Source organism: Triticum urartu, chromosome 6A (assembly GCF_056163025.1).
Source record: "Triticum urartu cultivar PI428250 chromosome 6A, HENAU_Tu73, whole genome shotgun sequence".
Taxonomy (NCBI): Eukaryota; Viridiplantae; Streptophyta; class Magnoliopsida; order Poales; family Poaceae; genus Triticum; species Triticum urartu.
Genome location: NC_141878.1, coordinates 253790640 through 253802969, shown reverse-complemented (window position 1 = coordinate 253802969; position 12330 = coordinate 253790640).

Genomic DNA, 12330 nt, shown 5'->3' with positions numbered 1-12330 from the left:
TTAGTGGCAACAATACAATACACGCCTCGCTACCCCTGCTGTCACTGCGTGAGGAAACCACAAGATAGAAACCACTACAAAGCACCTCTCCTGTTGAAGATCAATCAATCTAGTTGGCCAAACCAAACAAGGAGATCGGAGATAAATACAAAGCCATAATAATGCTACTTGTGAGCTACATTGGGATTTCCTCGAGGATGAGAGGATGGAGCAACACAATAGAGATAGGTATTTCCCTCAGTTAAGAACCAGGGTGTAACATCCCAAATTTTCAATTTGGAATGTTATACAATAGATCATCATGCATATCATATTTTCATGCATTTTGGTTGATCCTAGAAATTTCACGCAACTCAAGGACCTTCGGAGAGAGTTGGAGATTTCGTTATTTTCATATTTGAGAGTTTTCTCGAATTTGAAAAGAGGATCATTTGATTTATTTTATTTTATTTTCAATTATTTTCCGATATCAAAAATATAAGAGAGGGAATAATATGACTTTCCCAAAATTGAGGAAAATGAAGATTTAATAAATAGATCAAATTTTGTTTGCCGGAGTTTTGGTTGCATTTTTTTTGGATAGGGAAAAATGCGCGTTTTCGAAAATTGCATTTTAGGCCCGGAGAAAAGTTCATTTTGTTCGACTCATTTTTAGGAGTTGGGGAAAATTTACTTTATTAATTTTGGAGCCCGTTTAGATTTTCTTTTCTGTGTTTTCCTGCACGCGAAACCATTTAAAAAAAATCCAGCAGGACAGCCGGGCCAAGGCCCAGCCAGCCACCGCCCCAGCCTCCCGTGCGCCAGGCGCCAGGCACAGGAGCGCCAGGCCGCCGCCTCCCCTCGCTCAAGCCGAGTCCTAAAAGGACTCTGGCCGGTTAGCCCCTCCCCTTTCCTTTGTTTCGTTTTCCTATTCCTACTCTATTTCTTGTCCCCTACCCCAAGAAACCCCCCTCCCCTCACCAATATAAATACCCCAACACCCCCCCTCTAAACCCATCAAATCAAACCCCAAGCCCCTCACACGCCGCCGCGCCACCCCACACCCGCGCCACCGCCCTTGTGCCCTAGCGCCCCCGCCGCACCTTACCCACACCGCCGTCGGAGACCTCGCCGGAGGTTGCCCCGCGTCTCTTTTCCTCGGATCGTTTTCTTCTAATCGTTCCGATTCTTTTCTTCTCTTCTGATTCGTTTTCTAGATCGGTTTTTCGTTTCGGTTTTCTTCTCCGAAACCCTAGATCAGATTCGTTTTCTTTTCCGATTTAGTTGCCTTTGGACCGTTCGCCGGACCGTTCATCCTAACGAACGTGATCACCGGATTCTCCTAGGTTAACGAACGTCCGTTCGTTTAACCGTTCTTTTTTTTTTCTCGTCGGATTTATTCCGCGATCACGATCTCAGATCCGATCTTCGTTCTAGTCTTTCTTCTCGCTCGTTTATCGGAATCAGGTGATTCAAGCGCCTGGAGTTTCATTTCGAAACCGCCGTTCCGTATAATCAACTTAAACACGTTTTTGCCCCGGTAAAATTTGACCTAGATTCAACTTGCTAGAACCGAGTTATTTTCTTCCGCCGTTTGTTTTCCGTTTCTTTGTTCGGTTCGTTCTTTCTTTGCAACCGAAGTTCTTAAGTTGAACTATCTGGTTCGTTCTCTTGTTCGAGTTTTACCTGTGCATTAGATGAGTACTTATTGTGTGCTTGTTGTTTCTCTGCGATAGATCACCCGGATTGCGCTGCTTGTTAATTCAATTCCCTAGGTCTCGCGGATCATCAGCAAGGCAAGTAACACTTTGATCATACCTTTTCTACAACCCATGTTTTATATCATTAGATCAATCCTCTCACACTGCATGATTAGGATCTAATTAAATTGTGGGATGGGAAGTAGATGAGGTAGTACCTATCACCAGTATTATTATGAAACCTTCGGGAGTTACTTCTACGTTTGCTTATTATGCCATGCTATGCTAGTAGACGTGGATTGGGTGAGTGATATTCCATGACAGATGTGAGTTGATAATTTTAATGGTTTATCTAAGGTGGCAACTTAAACACACATCTGGGTGGATTGAGGCACCTGATGTCTATCAGGACTTGCCTGTTTTATTTTGGACCGCCACCTAGGCTCAAAGGGATCATAAGATCTTTCATGCTAGAAACTTCCGTGTGCAGCCACAAGCCATTATGGGCTCTGGCATAGTTGACTAAGTTGTGCGAACTCTTACAGTGGTAGACTAGCAGATGTAGGGGATGTAGGTGTACCGGTCTACCCGATCGTAAGGTGCTAGCGCTTTTGAAAGACTATGTCTCGGTCATCTGTCTTCTCAAACACCATGTAGTGCGAGAAAACCAAACGGAGGCGATCGAGTCTTGTGGGGAAAAGTGCGCAAACCTCTGCAGAGTGTACAAACTAATCATGATTAGCCGTGTCCCCGGTTATGGACATCTTGAGTATCTAGTACTTGAATATCATGTGAATCTCAACATGTTACTTCTAATTAATGTTGTTGGGTTTTAATTGTTCACTTAATTGGGATCGGAATGCTGTCAACCATTCTCGATGTTTAACAACCACCATGATAGTTAAATAAATTTATTCCTTTGTAGTAGGGAAAAACTGGCTTTACGCAAAACTGTAACCATAGAGCTTTCCACCAGCCATATATGCATATAGTATAGCTGTTTCATTCCATTACCCTCTATGTGTTACATTGCCAGCATATTCCATGTGCTGACCCGTATTCTGGCTGCAACTTCTCATGTTGCAGACTTTTCAGACGATGAGTAAGGTGCTTTTAGGTCGTGGTTCTATACTCAGTGATGCCGTTGGAGTTGATGGACCCATTTATCTTCTGAGTCTTCCGCTGTTATCATTATTAGATGGCCTTAAGCCATATTTATTGTAATAAGTTCTCTTTGAGACAATGATGTAATAAGTGTGTGATTGCCACTCTGCTATAAATCCTTCGATGTACTGTGTGGTGTCAGCATTACTGATCCAGGGATGACACCCGAGCACAGTAGACTTGATCCATTCGGGTCGGGTCGCTACAGAGATGGTATCAGAGCACATGCTGACTGTAGGACACGACCACTAAGTTAAAGCCATAGATCACCATTCTCTTCTCATTTTCTAACCCCTCATCTTTTCTACTCTTTTAGGATGACGCACGCGAAGATTAAGTACGCTCAACTGGATGAAGGCACACCATTTGGATTTCACCTGAAGGAAGTCACCAAGTACCTGAACATTGGATTACAAAGCTTCACGGGAACCTTCAACGCCACTCTGCCTGAAGAGGAGCGCTGGAAGATTCAAGCTCACGTTCCGGGAAGAACATTCGCGCTAATCACGAAGCCTATAGATAGTGTTTTCAATGCACCAACCTGGAGTTTGGGAAGGAGCATGGCAGCTCATATCACCATAGGATGCATTGGAGAAGTTTATCAAGAAGACCTCAAGGACACTATCTACCAGATTTGCGGACGCCGAGATGAACAATGGGAGTTAGTCAGCACCAAGAAGGATAGATCCATTGCATCTTTCATCCAGGAGTTAAACCAGCACATTCGACGCCATGAGAACCAGATGTGCAATGATATGATAGAGTTGAAGAATGCAAAGGCAAGGATCATCGAGCTAGAAGGAGAACTGAAGTCTACACGCAAGGACTACATGGACGAGATCGTAGCTCTAGCGAGACACAATTGCGATCTTAAGCAGGAGATTGAAGAACTCAAGAGGAAGATAGAATCCCAGGAGGACGACGAGTACGTCGCATGTCCGGACAACTACATCATCATCGATGACACCGATTCGGATCCAAGTGAACCCGACTTTGAAGACGAAGCTGGAGCAGATAACATGGAGTCTTCCACCGGTTCAAATTTCTAGATGACCACCAAATAGTAGTAGTATTTCCCCCATGTAAACATTATAGTCGTGCACTTTTGCGATAGTTTTAGATCGTTTGTAAGCCCTTGTTTGATTGAATGAAGTGATTTTGTGTGCATTTGCTCATGTGCATATGGGTAGTGTTTTCCCTTTAGACCCCCTCTATTCTTAATTCTCGTCTTTTCTAAACCCTCAGATGCCTCCGAGACGTGACAATGGATTTCCACCGGAGCTCACTCAGTTGATCCAGCAGCAGAATCAATTGATGCAGATGTTAGTCCAGAACCAGCGGAACAACAACAACAACCCACCACCACCACCTGTTGACCACTTAGCCCGTTTTCTTAGGCTAAATCCGCCGGTGTTTTCTAGTAGCACCGAGCCGATAGTAGCAGACGATTGGCTCCGCAAGATAGGAAGGGAGTTGACCACTGCAGGATGCACGGATGGTGAGAAAGTGAAATTTGCCACACACCAGCTTGACGGACCCGCGGTAGCATGGTGGGAGAATTTCACAGCCACTTACCCAGTTGACACTGTCACATGGGATCAGTTTCAGCAAGCTTTCCGCACTGCCCATGTTTCAGCAGGAGCTATGGCCATAAAGAAGCATGAGTTTCGCAACTTACGCCAAGGAGGAAGGACAGTGGGCCAGTACGTTGACGACTTCAGCAAGTTAGCACGTTATGCCCCAGATGACGTTGCTACGGATGCAGCTAAGCAGGAGAAGTTTCTGGAAGGATTGAATGATGAACTAAGCATGCAGTTGATGGTAGCAAGTTTCAACAACTACCAGGAGTTGGTAGATTGTGCCATCATGATTGAAGGGAAGCAACAGCAGATTGAGAACCATAAGAGGAAGTATGGACAGGGGAAGTATAACTCTGGAGCCCAGCAGAAGCCCCGTTTTGCCCCTAAACCGGGATTTCAGTTTCAGCACACCCATGGAGGAGGTAGCTCGCACAACCATAATGGCCACAAGAATGGTAATGGGAATGGAGGAAGCAACGGCCAGAACCGGACCACCCCATCCACCCCAGCCAAAAAGGACTTGAGCCACGTCACTTGCTATAAGTGTTCGAAGCCAGGGCATTATGCAAATGAATGTCCTGAAGGCCAGAATGGAAATGGCAATGGAAGCTCTGGGAAGAAGCCGAACCCTTTCAATAGGGGACAGGTGAACCACGTTAATGTGGAGGAGATTGAAGATCAGCCCGATGCAGTAATAGGTAAGTTTTTGGTTAAGTCATTTACTGCACTCGTTCTTTTTGATACTGGTGCATCGCACTCATACATATCAAGGGGATTTGTGGAAAAGTATAGCCTGCCCACTAGGATTTTTAAAACACCTATGCTAGTAAGCTCACCAGGAGCAGAGTACATGGCCAGACAAGGATGTTTTCAAGTGCCATTAAGTATAGGAAGGCATGTTTTCCCAACGGATTTAATTATTCTGGAATCCCAAGGTCTGGATGTGATTCTTGGTATGGATTGGCTGTCGATGTATGGGGAAACATCGATTGCGCCAGTAAGACAATTTTGCTTACCACACCAGAAGGAAGAAGGATCAAGTATGTATCCCAGCATGTGCCAAACAGGACACAAGTAAATTCCTTATCAGGAGTTGTGCAGGAGGAAGTACCAGTGGTAAAGGATTTTCCTGATGTATTTCCTGAGGAATTGCTAGGCATGCCATCGGATAGAGACATTGAGTTTTTGATTGAGTTATTGCCAGGCACTGGGCCAATATCAAAGAGACCATATAGGATGCCAGCAAAGGATTTGGTGGAAATTAAGAACCAGATTAAGGAGTTATTGGATAAAGGTTACATTCACCCAAGTTCTTCTCCTTGGGGATCACCCGTACTTCTAGTGGAAAAGAAGGATGGATCATTAAGGATGGTTGTAGATTATCGGGGATTGAATGAAGTAACCATCAAGAATAAGTACCCACTGCCAATGATCAACGATCTGTTTGATCGATTGTAAGGAGCTAAAGTGTTTTCCAAGATCGATTTGCGATCAGGGTACCATCAATTGAAGATTCGAGAGCAGGACATACCTAAGACAGCATTCACCACGAGATATGGACTGTATGAGTATATCGTTATGTCATTTGGATTGACTAACGCACCTGCCTATTTTATGAACCTGATGAATAAAGTGTTTATGGAGTTTTTGGATAAGTTCGTCGTAGTGTTCATTGATGACATTTTGGTTTATTCAAAGAATGAAGAGGAGCATAAGGAACATTTGCGTTTGGTTTTGGAGAAACTAAGGGAACATCAGTTATACGCCAAATTCAGCAAATGTGAGTTTTGGTTGAAGGAAGTTGGATTCCTCGGACACGTTATATCCGGAGAAGGTATAGCAGTTGACCCCACTAAGGTTGAGACCGTAACTGAATGGGAATCACCAATGACAGTTGGAGAGATCCGGAGTTTTCTTGGACTCGCAGGATACTACCGGAGATTCATTGAGAATTTCTCAAAGATTGCGAAGCCTATGATGGAGTTGTTGAAGAAGGATGCTAAGTTCAAATGGACTGAGGAGTGTCAGGCTAGTTTCCAGGAGTTGAAGAAACGTTTGATTACCTCACCAGTATTGATTTTGCCAGATCAGACCAAGGATTATGAGGTGTATTGCGACGCTTCACGTCGAGGACTTGGAGCAGTGCTTATGCAGGAAGGAAGAGTTGTTTCGTATGCTTCACGACAACTGAAGCCTCACAAATTGAATTATGCTACGCATGATTTGGAGTTAGCAGCCGTAGTGCATGCATTGAAGACATGGAGACATTTCCTCATTGGAAAACATTGTGAGGTGTACACGGATCACAAGAGTTTGAAGTACATTTTCACGCAGAAGGAGTTGAACCTCAGACAAAGGAGATGGTTGGAGCTCATCAAGGATTATGACATGAGATTGCATTACCATCCCGGAAAAGCTAATGTAGTAGCTGACGCATTGAGCCGTAAGAGCCATGTCAATACTCTAATGACAGGTAAAATACCCAAGGAGTTAGCAGAAAACCTTCGTGAGCTATGTTTGGAAATAGTTCCGAAAGGCTATGTAGCTGCCTTGGAGATTCAGTCAACATTGATGGATAAGATCAAAGAAGCTCAGAAATCTGACAAGGAGATTGCTTCTATAAAAGAGAAATTGAGCGAAGGAAAAGCAAAGGGATTTCATGAGGATGAACACGATACCCTATGGTTTGAGGACCGTGTTTATGTGCCAAATGACCCGGAGATCAGGAAGTTGATTTTGGAAGAGGCACATGATTTACCGTATTTGATTCACCCAGGGAATACCAAGATGTATTTGGATTTGAAAGAAACATTCTGGTGGACCGGAATGAAGAAGGATATTGCAGCATATGTAGCAGTTTGTGACGTATGTGAGAGAGTAAAGGCAGAGCATCAGAAGCCAGCAGGATTGTTACAACCATTGCCGATACCCGAATGGAAGTGGGATAAGATAGGCATGGATTTTATCACAGGACTACCCAGGACAAAATCAGGCTATGATTCGATATGGGTAGTAGTTGATCGTTTGACGAAGGTAGCACATTTTATTCCAGTTAAGACCACTTATACCAGTGCTAAGTTGGCGAAGATATACATGACTAGGATCATTTGTTTGCATGGAGTTCCGAGGAGTATCATATTAGATAGAGGAACCCAATTTACCTCAAAGTTTTGGAATCAGTTGCATGAAACTTTAGGGACCATACTAGAGTTCAGCACAGCTTTTCATCCAAAGACGGATGGACAGACTGAAAGAGTCAATCAGATTTTGGAGGATATGCTGAGAGCTTGTGCACTAGATTATGGATCTAGCTGGGACGATAACTTGCCGTATGCGGAGTTTTCTTATAACAACAGTTACCAAACCAGTTTAAAGATGGCACCTTTCGAAGCTTTATACGGAAGGAGGTGCAGGACACCGTTGTCATGGGACGAAGTTGGAGACCGTCAATTCTTTGGACCAGATTTGATTAAGGAGTCTGAACGGAAAGTTAAGTTGATTCGCGATAGGCTCAAGGTAGCCCAGTCCAGGCAGAAGAGCTACGCAGATTCTAAACGCAAGGAGACAGTTTGCGAAACCGGAGACAGAGTTTATCTTCGAGTATCCCCACTTCGAGGAGTTAAGCGCTTTGGAGTTAAGGGAAAATTAGCACCGCGTTTCGTTGGACCGTATAAGCTCTTGCAATGTATGGGAGAAGTCGCTTATAAGTTGGAATTACCAGAGGGACTGTCAGGAGTTCATGACGTATTCCATGTTTCTTAGCTGAAGAAATGTCATGCCGAGATGGCGGAGGTACCGCTAAGAGATACCGTGCCACTCGAAGCGATTCAGTTGAAGGACGACTTCACGTATGAGGAGAAGCCAGTCAAGATTCTCGATTATGCCAGCAGAGTTACTCGCAGCAAGGTTATCAAGTTTTGCAAAGTTCAGCGGAACCACCATTCAGAGGATGAAGCCACCTGGGAGAGAGAAGAAGATTTGCTCAAGGACCACCCTCACCTATTTTCTAGCCAACCCGAATCTCGAGGGCGAGATTCATCTTAAGGGGGGTAGGTTTGTAACATCCCAAATTTTCAATTTGGAATGTTGTACAATAGATCATCATGCATATCATATTTTCATGCATTTTGGTTGATCCTAGAAATTTCACGCAACTCAAGGACCTTCGAAGAGAGTTGGAGATTTCGTTATTTTCATATTTGAGAGTTTTCTCGAATTTGAAAAGAGGATCATTTGATTTATTTTATTTAATTTTCAATTATTTTCTGATATCAAAAATATAAGAGAGGGAATAATATGACTTTCCCAAAATTGAGGAAAATGAAGATTTAATAAATAGATCAAATTTTGTTTGCTGGAGTTTTGGTTGCATTTTTTTTGATAGGGAAAAATGCGCTTTTCGAAAATTGCATTTTAGGCCCGGAGAAAAGTTCATTTTGTTCGACTCATTTTTAGGAGTCGGGGAAAATTTACTTTATTAATTTTGGAGCCCATTTAGATTTTCTTTTCTATGTTTTTGCTGCACGCGAAACCATTTAAAAAAATCCAGCAGGCCAGCCGGGCCAAGGCCCAGCCAGCCACCGCCCCAGCCTCCCGTGCGCCAGGCGCCAGGCGCAGGAGCGCCAGGCCGCCGCCTCCCCTCGCTCAAGCCGAGTCCTAAAAGGACTCTGGCCGGTTAGCCCCTCCCTTTCCTTTGTTTCGTTTTCCTATTCCTACTCTATTTCTTGTCCCCTACCCCAAGAAACCCCCCTCCCCTCACCAATATAAATACCCCAACACCCCCCCTCTAAACCCATCAAATCAAACCCCAAGCCCCTCACCCGCCGCCGCGCCACCCCACACCCGCGCCGCCGCCCTTGTGCCCTAGCGCCGCCGCCGCACCTTGCCCACGCCGCCGCCGGAGCCCTCGCTGGAGACATCGCCGGAGGTTGCCCCGCGTCTCTTTTCCTCGGATCGTTTTCTTCTAATCGTTCCGATTCTTTTCTTCTCTTCTGATTCGTTTTCTAGATCGGTTTTTCGTTTCGGTTTTCTTCTCCGAAACCCTAGATCGGATTCATGTTCTTTTCCGATTTAGTTGCCTTTGGACCATTCGCCGGACCGTTCGTCCTAACGAACGTGATCACCGGATTCTCCTAGGTTAACGAACGTCCGTTCGTTTACCCGTTCTTTTTTTTCTTCTCGTCGGATTTATTCCGCGATCGCGATCTCAGATCCAATCTTCGTTCTAGTCTTTCTTCTCGCTCGTTTATCGGAATCAGGTGATTCAAGCGCCTGGAGTTTCGTTTCGAAACCGCCGTTCCGTCTAATCAACTTAAACACGTTTTTGCCCTGGTAAAATTTGACCTAGATTCAACTTGCTAGAACCGAGTTATTTTCTTCCGCCGTTTGTTTTCCATTTCTTTGTTCGGTTCGTTCTTTCTTTGCAACCGGAGTTCTTAAGTTGAACTATCTGGTTCGTTCTCTTGTTCGAGTTTTACCTGTGCATTAGATGAGTACTTATTGTGTGCTTGTTGTTTCTCTGCGATAGATCACCCGGATTGCGTCGCTTGTTAATTCAATTCCCTAGGTCTCGCGGATCATCAGCAAGGCAAGTAACACTTTGATCATACCTTTTCTACAACCCATGTTTTATATCATTAGATCAATCCTCTCACACTGCATGATTAGGATCTAATTAAATTGTGGGATGGGAAGTAGATGAGGTAGTACCTATCACCAGTATTATTATGAAACCTTCGGGAGTTACTTCTACGTTTGCTTATTATGCCATGCTATGCTAGTAGACGTGGATTGGGTGAGTGATATTCCATGACAGATGTGAGTTGATAATTTTAATGGTTTATCTAAGGTGGCAACTTAAACACACATCTGGGTGGATTGAGGCACCTGATGTCTATCAGGACTTGCCTGTTTTATTTTGGACCGCCACCTAGGCTCAAAGGGATCATAAGATCTTTCATGCTAGAAACTTCCGTGTGCAGCCACAAGCCATTATGGGCTCTGGCATAGTTGACTAAGTTGTGCGAACTCTTACAGTGGTAGACTAGCAAATGTAGGGGATGTAGGTGTACCGGTCTACCCGATCGTAAGGTGCTAGCGCTTCTGAAAGACTATGTCTCGGTCATCCGTCTTCTCAAACACCATGTAGTGCGAGAAAACCAAACGGAGGCGATCGAGTCTTGTGGGGAAAAGTGCGCAAACCTCTGCAGAGTGTACAAACTAATCATGATTAGCCGTGTCCCCGGTTATGGACATCTTGAGTATCTAGTACTTGAATATCATGTGAATCTCAACATGTTACTTCTAATTAATGTTGTTGGGTTTTAATTGTTCACTTAATTGGGATCGGAATGCTGTCAACCATTCTCGATGTTTCACAACCACCATGATAGTTAAATAAATTTATTCCTTTGCAGTAGGGAAAAACTGGCTTTACGCAAAACTGTAACCATAGAGCTTTCCACCAGCCATATATGCATATAGTATAGCTGTTTCATTCCATTACCCTCTATGTGTTACATTGCCAGCATATTCCATGTGCTGACCCGTTTTCAGGCTGCAACTTCTCATGTTGCAGACTTTTCAGACGATGAGTAAGGTGCTTTTAGGTCGTGGTTCTATACTCAGTGATGCCGTTGGAGTTGATGGACCCATTTATCTTTTGAGTCTTCCGCTGTTATCATTATTAGATGGCCTTAAGCCATATTTATTGTAATAAGTTCTCTTTGAGACAATGATGTAATAAGTGTGTGATTGCCACTCTGCTATAAATCCTTTGATGTACTGTGTGGTGTCAGCATTACTGATCCAGGGATGACACCCGAGCACAGTAGACTTGATCCATTCGGGTCGAGTCGCTACACAGGGTTATCAATCTAGTAGGAGAACCACACAAAAATTCGTTAGCAACACCTGTAAATTTAAAAGCAAATACTTGCACCCAACGCAAACAAGGGGGTTGTCAATCCCCTCGGCGGTTATTTGCAAAGATCAAATCTCGTAGTGGTAGATGGATAAAGTAAATATCAAAACAAAATAACGGTAATAAAATTGCAGGAATGTATTTTTGGATTATATATATGATAAAATTAGACTAACGAGGGGATAGATGAATAAAGTAAATCACTAGAGGCTTCTCTCTCAAGCACATAAAGTACAGTGGGTGAACAAATTACTGTTGGGCAACTGATAGAAAAGCACATAGTTACGACGATATTGAAGGCAATGATCATGTATATAGGCATCACGTCTGAGATAGGTAGACCAACTCCTGCCTGCATCTACTACTATTACTCCACCCATCAACTGCTATCCAGCATGCATCTACGGTATTAAGTTAATGAAATCAGAGTAACACCTTAACCAAGATGACAGGATGTAGACAAATAAACCAAAGCAATATGAATAAACCCCATACTTTTATCCTTAATGGGAACAAAACAAATACGTCTCATCTCCCTTTCAGTCACTGGGACTGAGCACCACAAGATTGAACCCATCACAAAGCACCTCTCCCATTCCAGAACAATCAATCTAGTTGGCCAAATTAAATAGATAGATCGGAGAGAAATACAATGCTATAATAATCATGCACAAAATAATTCAGAGAAGTCTCAATTAATATTCATGATTATATGATCATAAACCCACAATTCATCGGATCCCAACAAACACACCGCAAAAGAACATTACATCGAGTAGAACTCCAAGAACATTGAGGAGAACATTGTATTGACGATCAAAGAGAAAAAGTAAGGCATATAGCTACTAGCTGTGGACCCGTAGGTCTATGGTGAACTAGTCACACATCATAGGAAGGGCAACAAGGTTGATGTAGAAGCCCTCCATGATAGATTTCCCCTCAAGCAGGGTGCCGAAAAGGCCTCCAGATGGGATCGCGGAAGAAT